General features: G+C 43.6%; 1 pseudogene; it reads right to left on the bottom strand.

Annotated features, from left to right (window-relative positions):
- LOC120910434 overlaps positions 1–21,240 on the bottom strand; it is a 93,366-nt pseudogene that overhangs the window by 60,985 nt on the left and 11,141 nt on the right.

The raw sequence follows: 21,240 nt of genomic DNA, 5'->3' as shown, positions 1-21,240 counted from the left end.
GGTACGTGCTTGTGCTCAGCCGTGCCATTCTGCCGACGTATAACGGCGTGAAGGGGTCTTTAAGTGGTTGGCAGCCTGAAGAATGATCTGCAGTGGATCACTCCTCAGAGGCATTTTTAAAGGCAATGAGGAGGCATTATGTTTCCTCCTTGCCACCTATTTTAATTCCTAAAAATTCACACCACCATGACACAAACAAATGAAGCTGTAGCAGTATTCAAATGAATGGGTCACATTTGGAGGGCGGTACTGCCTGTAATGCATGACACTGGGTAGGTTTTTTGCCATGTTACGATGCAAAGCATTGGTGTCACGACCTGTAAATACCTTGATCCACTACCCTTGCAGCTTATGGGAGAGCAGTCAGTTGGTTGGTACAACACAGTTCAGCAGTGTGTTTTCCCCCCCCCCCCCCCCAACTGGTAGTATATGAATGTGATCACTGACAGACCTGATGATAATACAGTGTTATTTTGTTTAATGAACTGCTGTATATTAAAGTGGATCTAAAATCTGCAAAAAAAACAACAACCTGCAAGACAAAGGTATTATGAGCTAGTATGCAGTGGCAAAATGTTCATGGTCGCAACAGTCGCAGTTGCGACTGGGCCCTGTAATTCTGTCAGTCCGTGGGGGCCCATCACCTGTCCATGTATGAGGAGCTGTGAATGGCCCACCTGATACTTGTTGTCACTACTGTGTGCGGTGCGCACTGCCTGGCGTGCTTTTCGTTCGCGGGACACACACACAGAGACATTGCAGAGGGCAGGGCAGCTGAGACAGCACTCACTGACTGACTAAGATTGTGGACTGCCCCGCCTCTCCGCCTATCCAGAGACGCAGACATGTAGGGAGGCGGGGAGGACTCAGGCTCACCAAATGAGCGAAGGACGGGGGAGGAGCCCTCCAGGCGGCGGGAGAAGGCACACAGTGAAGCGTGGACTGGAGCACCTATCCTGCATCTACCGAGTCCCAGGGCACATGAGGCAAAGCATCCTGGCGGGAGAAGGTCTGGCACAGTGAAGGTGACTCAGTCAGAGTGAGTGACCCACAGAACAACAGCAGATCAACGGTAAGTCAATCAAGTGACAGAGCTGCTCAGTAATTGATGCCAACCTCCACCACCTGTGCCTCTTACTGATCCCATTCCCCCACCACTGATCTCATCATCCCTATCCCCCCATTACTTTTACAACAGAGGTGATGGGGGGGATAGGGATGAGATCATTGGTGGGGGGATGGGATCAGTAAGAGGCACAGGTGGTGGTTGGAGCGGATGGCACCACCACTGCCAACCTCCCTCAAGTACCACCCCTGCCACCCCCTCAAGTACCACCGGTGGTACTTGAGGGGGGTGGCTGCGGTGGTACTTGTGGGGGTGGTAGCGGTGATACTTGAGGGGGTGGCAGCGGTGGTACTTGAGGGGGGTTGGCAGTGGTGGTGCCATCCTCTCCCACCACCCGTGCCTCTTATTGATCCCATCCCCCCACCACTGATCTCATCACTATCCCCCTATTACTCTTCTACAACAGAGGTGATGGGGGCGATAGGGATTAGATCAGTGGTGGAGGGATGGGATCAGTAAAAGGCACAGGTGGTGGTGGGAGAGGATGGCACCAACACTACCGCTGCAGCCACCCCCCCTCAAGTACCACCGCTGGTACTTGAGGGGGGATTGTAGCGGTGATACTTGAGGAAGGTGGCAGAGGTGGTACTTGAGGGGGTGGCTGCGGTGGCCGTGGTGGTGCTATCCTCTCCCACCACCACCTGTGCCTCTTACTGATCCCATCCCCCCCAACAGCCCCACCACTGATCTCATTCCTATCCCCCTATTACTTCTACAACAGAGGTGATGGGGGGGGTAGGAATGTGATCAGTGGTGGGGGCATGGGATCAATAAGAGGCACAGGTGGTGGTGGGAGAGGATAGCACCATCACTGCCGCTGCAGGCACCCCCCCCCCTTTACTTTGTTGTACAGTGTAGAAAAATTAAGTATCAAAATCAGGCTTTTCGTGGGGGGGGGGGGCCCTTCATGATATCTTGCACCGGGGCCCTCAAGTCTCTAGTTACGCCACTGCTAGTATGCATCTCATTGTGAAATACTTACCTTAGAACGATGCTGTTGCAGCGGTCCCCATACACAGCTGTGATGGGCGATATGTCTACGGAATGTTACTTCCGGGTTTCCGGTCTCCGGCGCTGTCATTGGCTGGAGCTGCGATGACTTCACTCCCGTGCACAGCAGCTGAAGAAATGGCACGTACGAGCCGTTTCTTCAGTGCACATGTGCCCATGACATCGGCACATGCATATACAGTGAAAATCTCCTAAACTGTGCAAGTTTAGGAGAAATTCATGATACCTACTGGTAAGCCTTATTATAGGCTTACCTGTAGGCAAAAGTAGTTTACAAATACTTTAACATATTTTTGGGAGACAATCTATTTACAGACTGAGATTAAAGTCAGATAACTTGCAGCCCATATACAATCTAATTACGAGTTTTTCTAGTGACACTCTAAATAGCTACTACAGCATACAAAAAATATCATTTTATATAGCCAGATGCAAGTAAGATATAGTGAAATTAGAGATTGCAATTGCAATTCCAATCATGGTAGGAAGACAAGTTTAAAGGGGTATTAAACTCAAAAACAAAATTGTAATTCATTGCAGTTTACCAATCATTAGTTGTTGTGGCTGATTATAAGGGATAAAGGTATTACATAATTGAAAAAAGCTGACCCTTGTCAGCACTCCTGCCAGTGGTAAATTGTTTGTCTCAACAATGTATCTGCTACTTTATCTGGGCAGCCTGGCCTGTAAAGGAAGTTGAAAAATCACAGACCTCCTTGCTAGATCGCAAGGCAAAAATAAAGAAAAAAAGCCAAAAAAATATAATAATTAGGAACTGGTAAATTGCAATCTAACATTTTTGAGTTTTGGGGTTTGCTACTTCTTTAAGTCAAGTGAAAACAAAATATAAAGGCCCGGATTCTCAGAGGACATACAACGGCGTAGCGCCATGTACGCCGTCATAAGTCTGAATCCGAGCCGTCATATCTATGCGCCTGATTCTTAGAATCAGTTACGCATAGATTTCTATTACATCCGACTGGCGTAAGTCTCTTACGCCGTCGGAGCCTAACTGCATTTTTATGCTGGCCGCTAGGGGCGTGTAAGCTGATTTACGCATCGAAATATGTAATATGTACGCGTGGCCGATGCAGAAAAGATACACAGTTTATGTTAGGCTTTTCCCGGCGTAATGTTGCCCCTGCTATATGAGGCATAACTGTGGCGTACCAATGTTAAGTATGGCCGTCGTTCCCACGTCAAAATTTTAAAAAGTTACGTTGTTTGCGTAAGTCGTCCATGAATGGGGCTGGACGTCATTTACGTTCACGTCGAAACCAATGACGACCTTGCGGCGTACTTTGGAGCAATGCACACTGGGAAATTCCACGGACGGCGCATGCGCCGTTCGGGAAAAACGTCAATCACGTCGGGTCACAGTACATTTACATAAAACACACCCCCCCTGATCCAAATTTTAATTAGGCGTGCTTACGCCGGCCGATTTACGCTACACCGCCGCAACTTACGGAGCAAGTGCTTTGAGAATACAGCACTTGCACTTCTAAGTTGCGGAGGCGTAACGTAAAGCGGATATGTTACGCCCGCACAAAATTACGCCGCAATACGAGAATCTGGCCCAAAGTGTGCAAGAATACATTTCTGATGTATTACAATATTCAGAAACAGTATAATTAATGGGAAAAAGAAGCTGTAATTGCTAACCTTGCCTAGACTGATTACATCAGTCTGCTACAGGCTGAAGGAAGAATATACTGAGTCTCTTCTCCCCCAATGATTACACAGCAACACAGTCATGAGAATTCATAAAGAGAATTTGGAAATCAAACATGCCTTCACATGACAAAAGTCAGTGTGGGTGACAGATTCATATATCTGTTGTGAACAGGTGCACGTACCTGGTGCACGCACTGCTTGCGGTACAATGGAGGCCAGAGTGTTCACATACAACTGCGCTTCCTCCCCACCACAGTAGCTATCACACAGAGAGATTTTGTTTGTTCCCTTGTGATTGACAACAGGAAATGGCTGTATCATTAGTCATCAAACAACATTATATTGGCTATAGAATCCACCCACAGCCTGACATCAATTACAAGGACAGAGCAAGCCTGATGGGGAACTAGTGTCTCAGCTTTCTCATCAAACAGTGGGCAGGGATTGTTGAAACTGGCACAGGTCATTTTAAAGCCCCATTCCACCAGAAAACTGTTGGTAGGTATACTTACTGAATTTCTCTATGTAAGTGTAGCCGGGGAGTGGCTCTGCCATCAAGGAGTACACCATCACTCGGGGACAGCTAACTTAAAATCCCCCCCTTCCCCAGCTGCTAGCGACAACAAATTCTACCTTATTTCCTGTCAGCAAAGTGGAGAATGACTTTTCTGAATTGAAACAGAGACTCTTGGGACACATAGTCCAGATGCCCGTGGACATTACCACAACACTTCTTGAACTACATTTCCCAAGTGGCTGAACCTCAGAACGGGTTGATAGGAGAGACTATATTTTGGCTGGGAATCCTCTTAGAATTGAGAAGATGCCATTCTGCACTTTCAGGAACATCATGCCAGTGCAGCCAAACCAGATTTGCACCGCCAAGCACAGTCTGTGAGAGTCAAATGTTCAAGGCCTTTCCTCAGTCAGAGAGCCACTCCTCAAGTTCTACACTGTTCTCTGATCCTTTAACCATAAGCACCAGGATTTGACTGTGTTTTTATAGAGGAAGTACAGTTTTCCTCTTTAATTATACCTACAGGTAAACCTGTTTGTGCCGTTACTTCAGGAACCATGCCGTGTGCATTTGCGGGAGTAATGTATTCGCTGCTCCGGCCAATCACAGTGCCGGAGCCTGTGAACCCAGAAGCAACTCTGGGAAACATAAAAGGGGTAGAGAAAGGAAGCGCCACCTAAGTGCAGTATTAAAGAGGTTCTTTTAATGACACATTGTAAAAAACACACTTACAAGAAGGTAAGGAAAGAAAGCTCATCTGTAACATCCTGTAGTCCTCATCCCGGATCCATGGGCTGCTTTAGAAGTGAAGAAAGCAGATTGTGTGGGGTCTTCAGGCCTGTCCTGTGGCCTTCAGGATGTAGTCTGTTCCAGCCTCACAGGTCACGTGACAGGTCACGTGATTACTTCCCAGGAACACTTCCGGGAGGAGGGTCAAACAGGGAGAACAAAGGCTGATTGGGCTACGCGCTCGGAGCCACTGCTCCTTCTATTGGCCTGGCCTCCGAGCGCGTAGCCCAATCAGCCTTTGTTCTCCCTGTTTGACCCTCCTCCCGGAAGTGTTCCTGGGAAGTAATCACGTGACCTGTCACGTGACCTGTGAGGCTGGAACAGACTACATCCTGAAGGCCACAGGACAGGCCTGAAGACCCCACACAATCTGCTTTCTTCACTTCTAAAGCAGCCCATGGATCCGGGATGAGGACTACAGGATGTTACAGATAAGCTTTCTTTCCTTACCTTCTTGTAAGTGTGTTTTTTACAATGTGTCATTAAAAGAACCTCTTTAATACTGCACTTAGGTGGCGCTTCCTTTCTCTACCCCTTTTTTGTTTACCACAGAGTCAGCTCTCTGAGGACAGCAGCCGCCATTGAACAGCCACATCACCTGCATTTTTAACCATTGAACTGCCTGTTACTACTATTTCCAATGGACTAATCACCATACTCCTACCCATATATGTACTTTGTATCTGCGCTGACAGTTACCTCTCCTATTGTAACTCTGGGAAACATGTTGGCCCTGTCAGCGATCCAGGGCATCATTGTAAGGTAAGTATTTCATAATGAGTTAGTATGCAATACAGGGGTTTTTTTTTGTTTTTTTTTGGAGGTTTACAACCTCTTTAACCACTTAAGGACCGGACCAATATGCTGCCTAAAGACCCAAGGTGTTTTTACAGTTCGGGACTGCGTCGCTTTAACAGACAATTGCGCGGTCGTGCGACGTGGCTCCCAAACAAAATTGGCGTCCTTCTCTCCCCACAAATAGAGCTTTCTTTTGGTGGTATTTGATCACCTCGGCGGTTTTTATTTTTTGCGCTATAAACAAAAATAGAGCGACAATTTTGAAAAAAATGCAATATTTTTTACTTTTTGCTATAATAAATATCCCCCAAAAACATATATAATTTTTTTTTTCCTCAGTTTAGGCCGATACGTATTCTTGTACCTATTTTTGGTAAAAAAAAATCGCAATAAGCGTTTATCTATTGGTTTGCGCAAAATTTATAGCGTTTACAAAATAGGGGATAGTTTTATTTCATTTTTATTAATTTTTTTTTTTTACTACTAATGGCGGCGATCAGCGATTTTTTTCGTGACTGCGACATTATGGCGGACACTTCGGACAATTTTGACACATTTTTGGGACCATTGTCATTTTCACAGCAAAAAATGCATTTAAATTGCATTCTTTATTGTGAAAATGACAGTTGCAGTTTGGGAGTTAACCACAGGTGGCGCTGTAGGATTTAGTGTACACTTAGTGTGTGTTTACAACTGTAGGGGGTGTGGCTGTAGGAATGACGTCATCGATCGAGTCTCCCCTATAAAGGGGATCACTTGATCGATGCAGCGCCATAGTGAAGCACGGGGAAGCCGTGTTTACATACGGCTCTCTCCGTTCTTCAGCTCCGACGAGCGAGTGCGACGGAGCGGCTAAAAACAAATAGCCGCGCCGTCGTCCCGGATCGCTCCCCGAGGGAACCAGACCGCCGCGTGTAGCGGGGGGGGTCCCGATCGGACCCCCGACCCACGTCTAGGCAGGGACGTACAGGTACGCCAATGTGCCTGTACGTGCCATTCTGCCGACGTATATGTACATGCGGCGGTCGGGAAGTGGTTAAGTCAGAATTTCAGTTGAGGAAGTAGATGCTTACCCTGGATGATGTGGGGAAACAAGATGGCTCTGTCCTTCTGAAATGAAAAGCTGATGAAGGCAATGGCAGGGGGAGTACTGTGATATTTGTGAGAGGTAATGAATACCTTTACTGTTATACTTACTTAAAGGGGTCGTAAAGGTTTGTTTTTTATTTTCTAAATTGGTTCTTTTAAGCTAGTGCATTGTTGGTTCACTTACCTTTTCCTTCAATTTTCCTTCTAAATGTTTTTTTTCTTTGTTTTCTTTGTCTGAATTTCTCACTTCCTGTTCTTCCTCAGTGAAGTGTTCAGTAAGCTGTTCTAAGTGACTTTCCACCGTTCGGATGATTGTGGAAAGCATACTGAGGAGAAACAGGAAGTGAGAAATTCAGACAAAGAAAAAAAACAGTTAGAAGGGAAATGGAAGAAAAAGGTAAGTGAACCATCAATGCACTAGCTTAAAGGAACCAATTTAGAAAACAAAAGACGAACCTTTACAACCCCTTTAATGCATAGCATGCATGCACTCTATTAAAATAAGTCTGATCCTACTGCTGTTTGAAGCTTTTCCATAAATTATGAGTTAACCTACAGGTAGCAAATCTTAATCAGTCTATTTTGCAAGACACCCAGGTTTGAAAAGTTTTATCTTTCATTTTGGAAAGATTGGCATTTGACAATTCTTCTATGAATTTACACTGCTATAAATAATGGTCTGGCATTGGCTCCCTAAATTAGAAAATCCAATGACACCACTTTAAAAGAAAAACACGTAGAAGGTGTCTATCTTTCCGCAGAAAACCTTTCCAAGGTTTCATTATTTTCTAAAATATTGACATGTTTTATGCTGTTATCTTAAACTCGAAAACCTAACATGTTTATAGATAATGCCAATAAGTCAAACTTTTGTTGACAGTTGTACAGAAACAATATACAGGATTTTCATAAATAATACAAATTGCTTGAGGTTATTTTATGTGGAAAACAGCAAACCAGAGGTCATTTATACCAGTGGGCTCCAACAATGAAATTACAGACCAGATACTAAATCAGGCCCAAAGAGGATTATTTACTAGCAGAGAATATTTACTTTGAAAATGAAATGTTCACTTACCTCAGTGAATAAAATAAAGATGTGTTCACTTTGAATTCTTAGTCATATAGACCCCTTTCACACTGAGGCGCTTTGCAGGCGTTATAGCGCTAAAAATAAGCACCTGAAAAGTGCCCTTAAAAAAGCCGCTCCTTTCACTCCAGTGTGAAAGCCAGAGGGCTTTCACATTGGAGCGGTGCACTAGCAGGACGGTAAAAAAAGTCCTGCTAGCCACATCTTTGAGGTGCTGTAGGAGTGGTAAATACACCGCTCCTAAAGTGCCCCTGCCCATTGAAATCAATGGGCAGCATCGCCAAACCTCTGGCAAAGCGCCTCTGCAGTTGTGCCTTGCGGACGCCGCTAGCGGAGGTTAAAAGCGCCCCACTAGCGACCAAATAGCGCCACTAAAACCATTATTTTTAATTATCCATGCTCCCTGCTGAAACCACTGCCTGCGGAAGAGAATTCCACATGCTTACTGCTCTTGATATATGGGTCTCATTGGTGAATAACTTCCACCAATTTTGATCACCAGCTCCTTCACTTTTAGGAACCCAGATAGTGTCCACCCGATTTCCCCCATTTCCCTTATCCCCTTCTTTTCCTATTTCTTCATGGCCAAGAAGAAATCTTAATTTTCATGAGATAAAAACCATGGTCAACCAACAAAAAAAAAATTCAAAAGGAACAACACCACATGGGTCTAATTGGTAAAAAAAACTTCCCACATAATGTTGATCATCGGCTCCTTCACTTTTAGGAACACAGACTGTGTCCCCATTTCCCTTACCCCCTTTTTTCCTATTTCTTCATGGCCATGAATAAATCTTAATTTTGAATGAAAGCATAAAGCATTCTCACATGGACATTGGTTAACCAATAAAAAAAAAATCAAAGCTGAACAACACCATAGTGAAATTCAACACCGTATGGGTCCTATTCGTAAAATAATTTCCTATTACCTTATTTTGATCACAGCTCCTTCACTTTTAAGAATCCAAAGAGTGTCCACCCTATGTTCACCCTATCCTATCCCCCATTTACCTTACCACCCCCCTTTTTTTCTGTATTGGGGTAAAGAAAATAACCACCACTACCTCTCCTTCTACCAAATATGAGGACGGTTATCTCTGGGTCACTCCTCCAGCGGGTGACTTTTACTCCACACCTTGTATGATTTTACAAACATGCTTGACTTTTTTGGGAAATCCAAGCCAGTGTAATTTATGTATGATACTGTTTGTGCCTTGGTGGTCTTTCATTGTTATAGTTACTGCTTACATGTATTCCTCTTGAAACTCTTAATGAACATCTATTGAAGACCAAATCAGCTCTGTGTTATAAAACATGCTTCTGCAGGCTTGTAAATAAATCCTTTTCTCAAGTCTTTGGGCCAGATTCAGGTACATCTGCGGTGGCGTAACGTATCGCATTTACGTTACGCCGCCGCAAGTTTCACGGGCAAGTGCTTGATTCACAAAGCACTTGCCTGTAAAGTTGCGGCGGCGTAGCGTAAATCCCTCAGGCGCAAGCCCGCCTAATTCAAATGATCCGGGTAGGGGGCGTGGATCATTTAAATTAGACGCGTTCCCGCGACGAACCTACTGCGCATGCTCCGTTTCTAAATTTCCCACCGTGCTTTGCGCGAAATGACGTCGCACCGACGTCATTTTTTTAACGTAGACGTGAGTTACGTCCTTTCCTATTCACGGACGACTTACGCAAAAAAAAAAATCAAAATTCGACACGGGAACGACGGCCATACTTAACATGGCAAGTCTATCTATACTCCACCAAATAGCAGCTTTAACTATACGCCGGGAAAAGCAGAACACCACCCAGCGGGCACCAAAGTATTGCACCTACGATCCGAAGCCGTACGAAGCCGTACGCCTGTCAGATCGAAGCCAGAAGCCATCGTATCTTGGTTTGAGGATTCAAACTAAAGATACAACGTGCCAAATTTGAAAGTACGCCGGAGTATCAGTAGATACTCTGGTGTACTTCTTCTGTGAATCTGGCCCTTTGTGTTCTCTAAATACACAGATTACTCTATCATGTTTACTTATATTTTATTTACAAAAACGTTTAAAAAAACAAACAGATTAAACTTTCAAAGAATCATAAATCCACCCACTTAAAATGCTTTTTAGTATCTATAAAGATCATTATTATAATCACTTAAGATAAACTGCATACTAGCAGTAAAATTGCTGTGAAATTAAAAGAAATTAGCTTTGATGCAGAGAATAATAAAAAGTAATGTTTGTTTTCCCATCGCCGGAAAAGAATAAAGCTGAACTCCAGCCAAGACTTTTTTTGTTTTTGATAAAGTGGAGAAGGGTTCGATTAGAGTTACATGGGCAGTAAAACTCCGGCCACTGAGAGATGTAAAGCAAATGTTTGTGTCGGCACCTTTAAAATCCCATTTTTTTCTGTATATATTTTTTAAGTTCTATCCAAAATGAAAAAAAACGTTTCAGTTGAATTTTGGCCTTAATATCAATCTCCTGCTAACACTTTTTAATGTTTTGGACAGAGTGGAGAAGGCATAAAACCCTTTATTGTATTCTGTGTTGCTATTGGGAAAATGTCTCATTTGGGACACAGACTGCAACAGACACATTTTGTTTAGAACCTCTATCAGTTTACTACTACCACCTTGATGAGGTAGGTAAGCTTTATTAAGGTGGTTCTAAAGTCAAAAGGCTTTTAAAACAAATTAAATTTTTTCACACAATTGTTATTCAAAGGGCGACAGTGCTGAAAGATGAAAAATGGCCTGGGCAGGAAAGAGGTGAAAGTGCCCGGTATTGAGGTGGTTAACTACGAGACCTCTGGAAGGTTTAATCCCCTTCATGACCAGACCATTTTTAGCACTGTTCTACTTTATATTCAGTAAATTGTATTTATTTTTTTTATCTCTTGTTTTTATTTAGAAACTTGCTCTTATGATACACACTATTCTACTTTAACTGGCAATTGTTCGGTCATGCATCACTGTATGCAAATGTAAGTAATATAATGTTTCCACACAAATAGAGGGTTTTTTTGGTAATATTTATTCTCCATATTTTTTATCATATGAAGGAAAAAGAAAATTTGAACAAAAGGGATATTTTCTAATTTCTGTTATAAAACATATCCAATAAAATCAAATCTCTTCATAAATTAGCCCGAAATATAAATAATGTATTCTCCTGCATGCCACAAGTACTGGCAGTGATCAGGACTGATCCTGATAACATTGCATTTTTGGGGACACTATACTATTGAGGACACTAGTATAGTTCTGACCATGACCAGGATACAGACCCAGACAGACATTATACTAGTAATGACTGTGATCAGCAACTTATAGTGTGACTATGATAGTAAGGGACTGGTGCTAACTGACACTGGCTGGGAGAGATGCTGATTGACTCAGACTGACACAATCTGACATCGCTAGTGACACTAATAAAGTGATTAGTGATAATACTGTACACACTGTCACTGTTCTAATGGCACTGGCTAGGTAACGAGGTTGATCAGGGGAGGAATGAAAGAGTTAACTGTGTTCCTAACAAGTGTATGTGTGCACATACACACATACTTCCAATTCCTTTAACTGGAAAGTGAGGGTAAAGGTAAATCTCAAATGTTAACCCAGAAAATATATATATATATATATATATATATATATATATATATATATATATTTTTTTTTTTTTTTTTTTTTTTTTGGTGAAATAGTGGAAGACAAGAACACCTGTGTTGCTGTCTATTTTCCTGTTGCAGATTGTTCCTCACTTCTGGTCTAGTGAAACCATTGTTAGAGAAACAAGAAGTGAAGGGAAATCTCTCTAATGGAGTCCTGAATAGCAGTAAGACTGGGTTCACACTGCTGTGATGTCAGACATTGCATGCGACTCGCACTGCACGGTGGCGCAAATCACATGTGATGCCTGTAGGATGCAAATTCAGCCATACAGATTGTATGGCTGAATTTGCATCGTATTCGCACCAAAGTCGTGCAGGACCCATTTTTTTTGGTCTGCACCAGAATCAAATCGCATGGATGTTCACACCTAATTAACAGTTTGCAATGCAATATGCAAACCGATCTGGGGGTGTCATTGATTTGTATTGACACCTGCAGCGGTTCGCATAGTACAGTGTGAACTGCCTGCGAGTTGTATGTTAAACGGGAACTCGTACTGGATTTGCATGGGTTCTCGCATCGCAGCAGTGTGAACCAAGCCTCAAACCCCAATTCTAACCCCTATCCACAATATATATATATATATATATATATATATATATATATATTTGGCTGGACATACATTTGAAAGAATAAACAATATATATACATGGGCTAGTACAGAGGTATTAATAAAGAGACCAAACAACAATTTGATACAACATTTTTTTATTTAGCTTTGGTAAAATTGGCCACGGTGTCATCCATAAAATGTGGGGGTGGGATTACAAAAAATTCTCAATAAAAAAATTAAATTACAAAAGGCCATCTTGGCTAAACTTAAAACTTTAAAATCAAATTAATTGCTGTCCATCCAGCAAAAGCTGGACGACTACTCCCCCAATGCGGACGACAACATGACTTATTATGACAAACATGACAGGGAAGGGTGGGCGGGCGGGCGTCGCTGCTCGTCAGGAGACGTGACTGAGCGAATCGCCTCAGCCGCTCCCCTATATAGGCTCGCTCAGCGCGGGCAATGCCTCACGCGAACGGACCTATCAGGGAAGGGGGCTGCCGCACCTCACCAATCAGATGCTGTTACTACCCCCGAAGCGCGGCAGCCCACTTCTCCCTCTGCGCTATCCCATGCAGGTTCAGCATACTGCTGTAACCTCTCATGGGCTAGTACAGAGGTATTAATAAAGAGACCAAACAACAATTTGATACAACATTTTTTTATTTAGCTTTGGTAAAATTGGCCACGGTGTCATCCATAAAATGTGGGGGTGGGGTTACAAAAAATTCTCAATAAATAAATTAAATTACAAAAGGCCATCTTGGCTAAACTTAAAACTTTAAAATCAAATTAATTGCTGTCCATCCAGCAAAAGCTGGACGACTACTCCCCACCGGCCGAGGCCAACCGCGAAGCTGTTGGCCGAGGCCCCCCCCACCACCGTGGCTGATTCGACCATGTTCTGGATGCCCATATTAAAAATGTCCAGGCCTATGCCTGACAGGTGAATCTGGTCTTCCCGAAACAACCCGGGCAAAAAACCCTCTAACTCGAAATGGCGGAAGGAAGAGCCACCAATTGAAGGCATAAAACCATGGATTGTCCTATTAAGGCGTCTACGGATCCTATCCATGTAAAAAAGGGTGCCATGCGGCGACCATAACAGCCTGGGAACCATCTCAGAATATGCTAACACAGTCCCCGGGAACATTAGGGCTATGGAATGGAGATCCCTTTTCATCTCACATAACAAGTCCCATGTGTTAAACTTACCCAAGTCATTCGCCCCTGCGTGGATAACTATCACTTGGGGTTGGGGCCAGATAGAGGACAAATAAACTAGGTGGTCTTTCACATTGCGCCACCGCATACCTCTAACACCTGACCACAAAATTAGAAATAAATCAGGATCCAGTCCCAAGTTTGCAGAGTATGATCTGGATCCAGAGTGCTTGTAAGCCCAAAACACGTAGGAGTGACCTATGACCCAAGCGATTTTCCTGGACAAATCTGAAAAGAAAATCATAGAGTTAGAAGACTGGGACGGACATATAACTTATATCTATTGCTGCCCCACCTACCCACCTTCTTAACCCTACTCTCCGAAAAACCTAGGGAATCAGCTGTGGTGGCCGCCCCAATTCTGAAAGAATGGGAAGAAAAATGATATCCAGCTAAGTTCAAACGCTTCAAACAGGAGGCCAGCACAGCTGAAAACTGATACCTTGTTAACGATGACAAGTCCTCGTGGATGAAAAAGGAATCGATACCAAATGGTCTGACCGAAAGATAATTACGAACATGAAACACAGGACAAATAGCCTCATTAGGAGATCTAGATAGGGAAAACCACTGACCAACCTGAGAGGACTTGGACCTGGACAAAAAAAGGCGAATCGAACCGTCGTCAAACTGGACATGAGAAAAACGAAGAAATGAAAAAGAGTTTCTGTTTGCTGCTGTGAACTCGCCTAACCTGAGGGCTCCAAAGAATGCGATAGCAAAAGCGGCCTTGAAAAGAAAAGACTCGAAACTAGATGAGCAGACATCTTGGAGAATCCCCAGAAGGTCGATCAAAAGGGGAATAGATATGGGACGCCTATTATCCGTAGAGGGCCTAGACCTCTTAAGGCCTTTCAGAACTTGGGTGACCTGAAAGAAAGAAGTAAGCGGAGGAAGGCCTGCAAACTTAAGGAAAAACGAAACTCCCGCCAATATTTTACCTATAGAAGCCGGAGAAAGATTAGATTGAATGAGAAAGGACAAAAAAGACAAAGCCACGTAAGAAGATACAGATAATGGATCCAAACCCAATGGTTGACAGAACGAGCACCATTTGTGCCATGAAAGCCTATAATCCCTCCAGGTGTTTTCTGCTACTGAAGCCTTGAGATTCCGGAATATTATTCCCAAATTAAGCCCCAGAGGAAGTCTGGGCAAGGGGTGCCACGTTGATCCGCTGATGGCGCCAACTCTCGGAATCTCTTGAACTGTGAACGAGATAAAGAATCTGCTATGTTATTTTCTTTACCTGCAATATGCTCAGCTCTCAACCATATGTTACAGTTCATACAATGTAGTACAAGGAAACGTAATAACTTCAGAACGGGATCAGACTTAGAGGACAGAGTATTGATGGCAAAAAAGACACCTTTATTATCTGTATGAACTAAAATTCTACGATTCCTAAAGATGTCTTCCCAAACAACCACCGACACTATCACTGGAAAAAGTTCTAACAAAACTAGATTTTGAAGTATATCCTTCTGGAGCCAATCAGAGTGCCAGGACTGGGCGCACCAGCGCCCATTCAAGAAAGCCCCGAACCCAGAAGAGCCAGCTGCATCAGTGAAGAACTCCATCTGTGAACTATTAATAAAGTCTATTTGCCAGGCCGAGGAGCCATTAAACTCATTTAAAAAAGCATCCCATATTCTTAGATCATCCTTGATGCTTTTTGAAATCCGGAAATGAGCGTAAGGGTTCACCATACCCTTTATGGCTAACGAGAACCTGCGTGAAAAAACCCTCGCCATAGGGATGACTCTGGCCGCAAAAGCAAAAAGCCCCAGCAAAGACTGTGCCTCCTTTAAGCACACCTTCTTACTTACAAGAAAGGTTGCAATCATTGACTTCATCTTTTGTATCTTCTGCTGTGGCAACCTGAATTCCATTCGTTCAGAGTCAACAGTAATACCCAAAAATTCGATAACCGTAGTGGGAAAAACTGTCTTCTCATGTGCCAATGGCACTCCAAAGTCATGACAAACGTCAAAGAAAACCTGTAAAGAATCCATACACACTGACGACCCCCGGGGACCTAAAAACAAGAAGTCATCTAGATAATGTAGGATGAGGCCCTGAGGGATAATGACCGACACGACCCAGTGTAAAAAGGAGGAAAAGGCCTCGAAATAAAAGCAAGACAGTGAAAACCCCATTGGCATACATTTGTGGAAATAATATTGATTCATATTGATTCAAAAATTGAAACCCCAATGAATTGAAACCTTGTGGGCACGGGAAGAAGGCGGAAAGCCGACTTAATATCAGCCTTCGCTAGCACAGCCCATTGTCCTGCCTGTCTCAAAAGACACAGAGCCTCATCAAATGAGGCGTAGCAGACCGGGGCCTCCACAGAGGCAACTTCGTCATTGAGTGACGAATGCGGAGGATAAGATAGGTGGTGGATCAGTCTGAACGCCCCTTCCTCCTTTTTGGGTACAATGCCTAACGGGGACAACCGAAAATTAGAAAATGGCGGGTCATTAAAGGGACCAGCAACCCTACCCTCAGACAATTCTTTGAAAAAAATTTCAACTACTATGGTAGAGTGCATGGATACGGATACTAAATTCTTTACTGGTACACACCCTGGGCCCTTAAAGGATGGCACTAAGAAACCATTCGCAAAGCCTTCAGTTAGAAGAGCCGCCATCCTGAGGTCTGGATAGCGCTCGAGCCAGGGGCGCATTTTTGCCAGGCTCACCGGAGTCGGGGCCTTTCCCATGTGTGTCCTTGGGTCCTGTATGAGAGGAACTTGCGGCAGCTTTACGAAAACATCTGCTCGCCGCGTGAGTGCCACCACAATAAGAACACTCATGTCTGTATCTACAATTTAATAAGAATTTACATTGACCCTCATTAAATGCAAAGCATACACCCTTCCGAACCGGACTCTGAGCATTAGGCAAGGGACGAGGGGTGAACTGGGGCCTTGGTGGCAGCATAAGGTTCAACCATAAACCCACGTCTTTAGCCCCCCAGTGCAGCGAGGGGTAAACAGCCAATTTTTGACGAAAATTCTCGTCATAGGAGAACCATGCGGAGCCGCCAAAGTGGCGAAAGGCCTCCGCAATGATATCCAGGTGTTGGAATAAACCCGAACACTTCCCAGGGAAACGCTCGCCCATAACTGCTGCATAAATACAGAATGCTTGCAGCCAGTTTTGGAAGGTCTTGGGTACCGCTCTCCTTCTATCCTCCTCCGTTCTTTCGCTGGACTGTCTGTCAGACTTAGCCAAGAATTCCTTGGAAGACTGCAATAATGATAACATGTCCAGATATTCACCCCTCCAAATTTTTTCTTTGACTGATTTTGACAGATGAAAACCCAGCGGGGATAAACTGCAAGGGAGGGGTTCCTTAAAGGATGACTCACTGACCAAAGCAGCAGAAGCTCTGAGGGGTAACGTATTATGTATAGAGGGACATCTCACATTTGATTTGACAGTAGCATCTTTATCTAGCAGAGAGGGATTACCAGCCTCATGCCACACCACACCAACCTCCTCCATGTCAATAACATTATCGCTATTTCCAGCACCAGCCTCCTGTGCACTCTGACTTGCTGTGCATGTCTTAGTACTCAGACTCTCACCTGGTTGTAAATACATATTGACATTTTGTGAAACAAAATCCGCACCATGACTATGTGCCCCTTTGAACTGCTGCACAATGACAGATAAAGACTCAATCAGACTGGAAAATGTAGACAACTGGTTAACATTTCTACACACAACTTCAGGTAAAACATGCTCACCCAAATCCCCAGGAGGGGGGGAAGAGGCAGCGCTGCTCCCTTGCTGGCAAGAAGCACTTCTTGTTGCTGCTCCCTCAGCTTGAGGAGCTAAATTGTTGGTTTTAAATTTCTTCTTTCTCCCAGGCTGTTTCCTGGGGGCGCCCTCGATCGTTGCTGGTACTGCAGCTGGGCTGGGAACGGACGAGGCAGAGCCACCCTCCTCTGACAGGCATCGCCTCAACCACTCCTCCCCTCCCCTGCTCTCAGCCTTTTCAAGGAGTCTGCATAGAAGCTCCTCACGGCTGTCCGGAATCCCGCGCTTCATCCTGAGAGAGAGAGGGAGAGGCGGGCGTCGCTGCTCGTCAGGAGACGTGACTGAGCGAATCGCCTCAGCCGCTCCCCTATATAGGCTCGCTCAGCGCGGGCAATGCCTCACGCGAACGGACCTATCAGGGAAGGGGGCTGCCGCACCTCACCAATCAGATGCTGTTACTACCCCCGGAGCGCGGCAGCCCACTTCTCCCTCTGCGCTATCCCATGCAGGTTCAGCATACTGCTGTAACCTCTCATACTGTATATGACAAAACAGGTTGCGGCGATCAGCAATTTTTTCCGTGACAGCGACATTATGGCGGACATATCGGCCATCGGTGAAAATGACAATTGCAGTTTAGGAGTTAACCACTAGAAGGCACTGTAGGGGTTAAGTGTGACCTCATATTTGTTTCTAACTGTAGGGGGTGGGGCTGGACGTGTGACATCATTGATCTTTTTTTCCGTATATCAGGGAACAGACGATCAATGACACTGCCACAGTGAAGAACAGGGAAGGTGTGTTAACACACACCTCTCCCCATTCTTCAGCTCCGGTGACCAATCGTGGGACACCGGCGGCGATCGGGTCCGCGGGTCCCGCAGGTCCCGCGGTCACGGAGCTTAGGACCGGGTAGCGAGCAAGCCACCAGTGGCGCGCTCGCGACCCCATGGCTGGGCTTAAAGAGACACGTACAGATACGTGATTGTGCCCAGCCGTGCCATTCTGCTGACGTATATCGGCGTGAAGGGGTCCTTAAGTGGTTAAAGTATTTTTAGGCATTTTCAAGCAAAAAGTCACAAACTATAACACAGGACTATACAGGTAAAAGTACAGGTACAGGACTATAAAAGATAATAAAGTGTATATGATTACGTATTTGAGCAGCAGAATTTATAGTAGACACTTTAAGGTGTCTTTTCTTAAACCTAGACATTTGTGGAGGTGTGCTCTGTTTGCAGATTTGGGCAGTAGGTCTTTATGTACAAGTAAAAATACTGTAAGGGCCCTTTCACACTGGTAATCTGTTTTAATCAGCAGAGGATCTGTCCACTAATCAAAGCAGTGGGGGCAGTTGACATGTTTGTGTCTATTATGTAGAAATTAAGTGGACATGGACAGAACCCAATCTGCTCTATGGGTGGCTGGGTGAAAACAGACTCCGCTGTTTATTTACATCCACCTTCCCTCTGATCCACCTGGACGGAGGAGGATGTATCCCCTGCCTTTTTTTTTATGAGGACAAGATTCTATTGGAAGTAGGCAGGTGTAAACGGACCCAAGTTCATTTACCCCCACCGGTCCATAGGGGTGAATAGACCATCAGATCAGGCAGACCTGATAAGAAAATTCATGTGAAAGGGGCCTTCTACAAATGTTGTTTTTTTTTTTTTTACCCCAAAAGCCATTCTCTTAGTACACAGATATGCAAATCCCTTGATTAAAAAAAAAAAAGCTTTTCAAAAAGTGTTTTATAATGTCCATTTTCTATGAGTTACAATATATACTTACTCTAAGTAAGATAGCGCAGGGGGCTAATGCTCCTTTGCAGCAGTCTGTGATGGCCTGTGTCCCAAGGGTTGCAGGTTCGATCCCGGTGGGGTCCTCTCAGCCTTTCATCCTTCTGAGGTTGGTAAAATGAGTACCATTGAGTTGGGTAATAATGACAACCATTATCAGCGCTTAGACACAGCGGCATCGCTGTTATTGGCGCTATATTATTATTAATATTTAGTGTATATAGCTAATTTTCAAGTCATAGCATATGTTGTGAATACTTGTAAAATGCTTGAAAAAAATCTTGCCTTGTAGAAGGGAAAACTTTGAAGAGTAATAAAAAGCAAATAGTAAACATTTTTGTATTATACATTTTAAAAAATCGCCTTCCCATTAATGTATTTTATGCTACGGTAAATATATGGAAAGGAGAGCCACGAGACATTTCTGTTTTCTTAGAGTTCATAAAATAGAAATCTCATTAGAACACATTGAAACATTTATAAAATGTGTTTCTTTGAATCATCTAATTATTATTTAAGGGCTTGGTATCACACTAATGTGTGGATTTTATTGCCTTATTGCTGGCCTTGTTTTAAATGCACGTTTCATCTAAGTGGCAATTCTTTTTAAATTTCCCAGTAGTGAATTGCTAATTTGTTTTTCAACATTTCAACCTGGACTAGGACTTTTAATGAACTCACTGTATAATATATGTTTATCTCAATTTGTGTTTGGTATATAAGTGTCCTCCAGGGACACTGTATGAAGGAGCTAACAAACCTGAAAACCTTGGCATAAATTTTGATCTGACTGGAAGAGTTTACAGATCCTCAGAAAGGCTTTCTTAAGCCACTCGTACAGTTACAAAACAATAAAGCACTTACTATTTCATCGTAGGAAAAATAAGTGCTGATTGAAGGAGGAAAGAAAACAAATTCCAGACCTCAAAATCGAAGCATGCCACAAAGACATACACATGGGCTATTTTATGAACTCTAAAAAAACAGAAATGTCTCGTGGCTCTCCTTTCCATATATTTACCGTAGCATAAAATGCATTAGTGGGAAGGCGATTTTTTAAAATGTATAATACAAAAAAACGTTTTTTTTTTCAAGGGGGTTACCATCCGGGCCCTTTACAGGTGTACTGCCTGTACCCCCCTGATGGCGGCCCTGGCTGTGGCAAATCTCTGACAAAGTGAGTATTATTCTGTCTGCCCCCACCCTTTCTGTCCCTTCTCTGCATCCTCTAGATGTCTGAGACAAAATTGTGTCTGCTTTTTAAATAAGTTGAACTTGTTATACTTGGCCATCCTTATACCACAAAAGCTTAGTACTTTAATGGAATAACAGGCTTGTGCGTGCCCCACTTGTGTGTATGAAATCTGCAATCTGTGTAGTGAATGATGTACAGAACAAGGCAAATTCAGTCCTTTATTTTTGTCCTATTCGATGTCAATTTCTAATTACTGAAATAACTTGATTTCAGTAAATCAGTGGTGCATGAGACTGCATGCTAATCATAGATGTAAAATTACCATGTGTACATTAAAAGAAGAATAGCAATAAAGAGTTTCAGTATTCATGTAACTAATTCAGTCGTAAAGAGTGTTTCTGACAATTGCAGCTGGAGAATTAATGATGAATGTCAAGTCAAATTGATTCTTTGAAGTAAAAATGTATATGCTCAGATTCTGCACATAAGAATGTCAGTTCAAATGTTAGATCAAAGTGGACACCTTTTTAAAAATAATTCAGGGGTGTAACTACAGATCACAAGACCCATAGCAACATTTTGGTGGCTACCCCCAGAGACCTTCCTACAGTAATTAATCTAAACATAAAATAAATCTATATCAGGGAGACCTAGCAAAACAGGTCTTAGCATAGCCAGTACATTACTAAGGACAAGTGCTGTGGAAAGAAGCTGTCAGGGAAGAAGGGGGAGCATCAGCTCATGAAATCAACTTGTATCCTTCATTTTCCTCAGTAGCTCATCAAACTATTTTTCAGCATCTCAGAGCCTCAGTGCACCACAGAAAAATGTTTTTCAGATCATTTTAGCAGCAATAGGTGCTTATTGATCAAGCACTACTAGACTTGCCTTGCCAAGCCAGGGCCGCCATCAGGGGGGTTCAGGCA

Source organism: Rana temporaria, chromosome 8 (genome assembly GCF_905171775.1).
Source record: "Rana temporaria chromosome 8, aRanTem1.1, whole genome shotgun sequence".
Classification (NCBI taxonomy): domain Eukaryota; kingdom Metazoa; phylum Chordata; class Amphibia; order Anura; family Ranidae; genus Rana; species Rana temporaria.
This window is presented reverse-complemented; position numbering and strand designations above follow the sequence as displayed.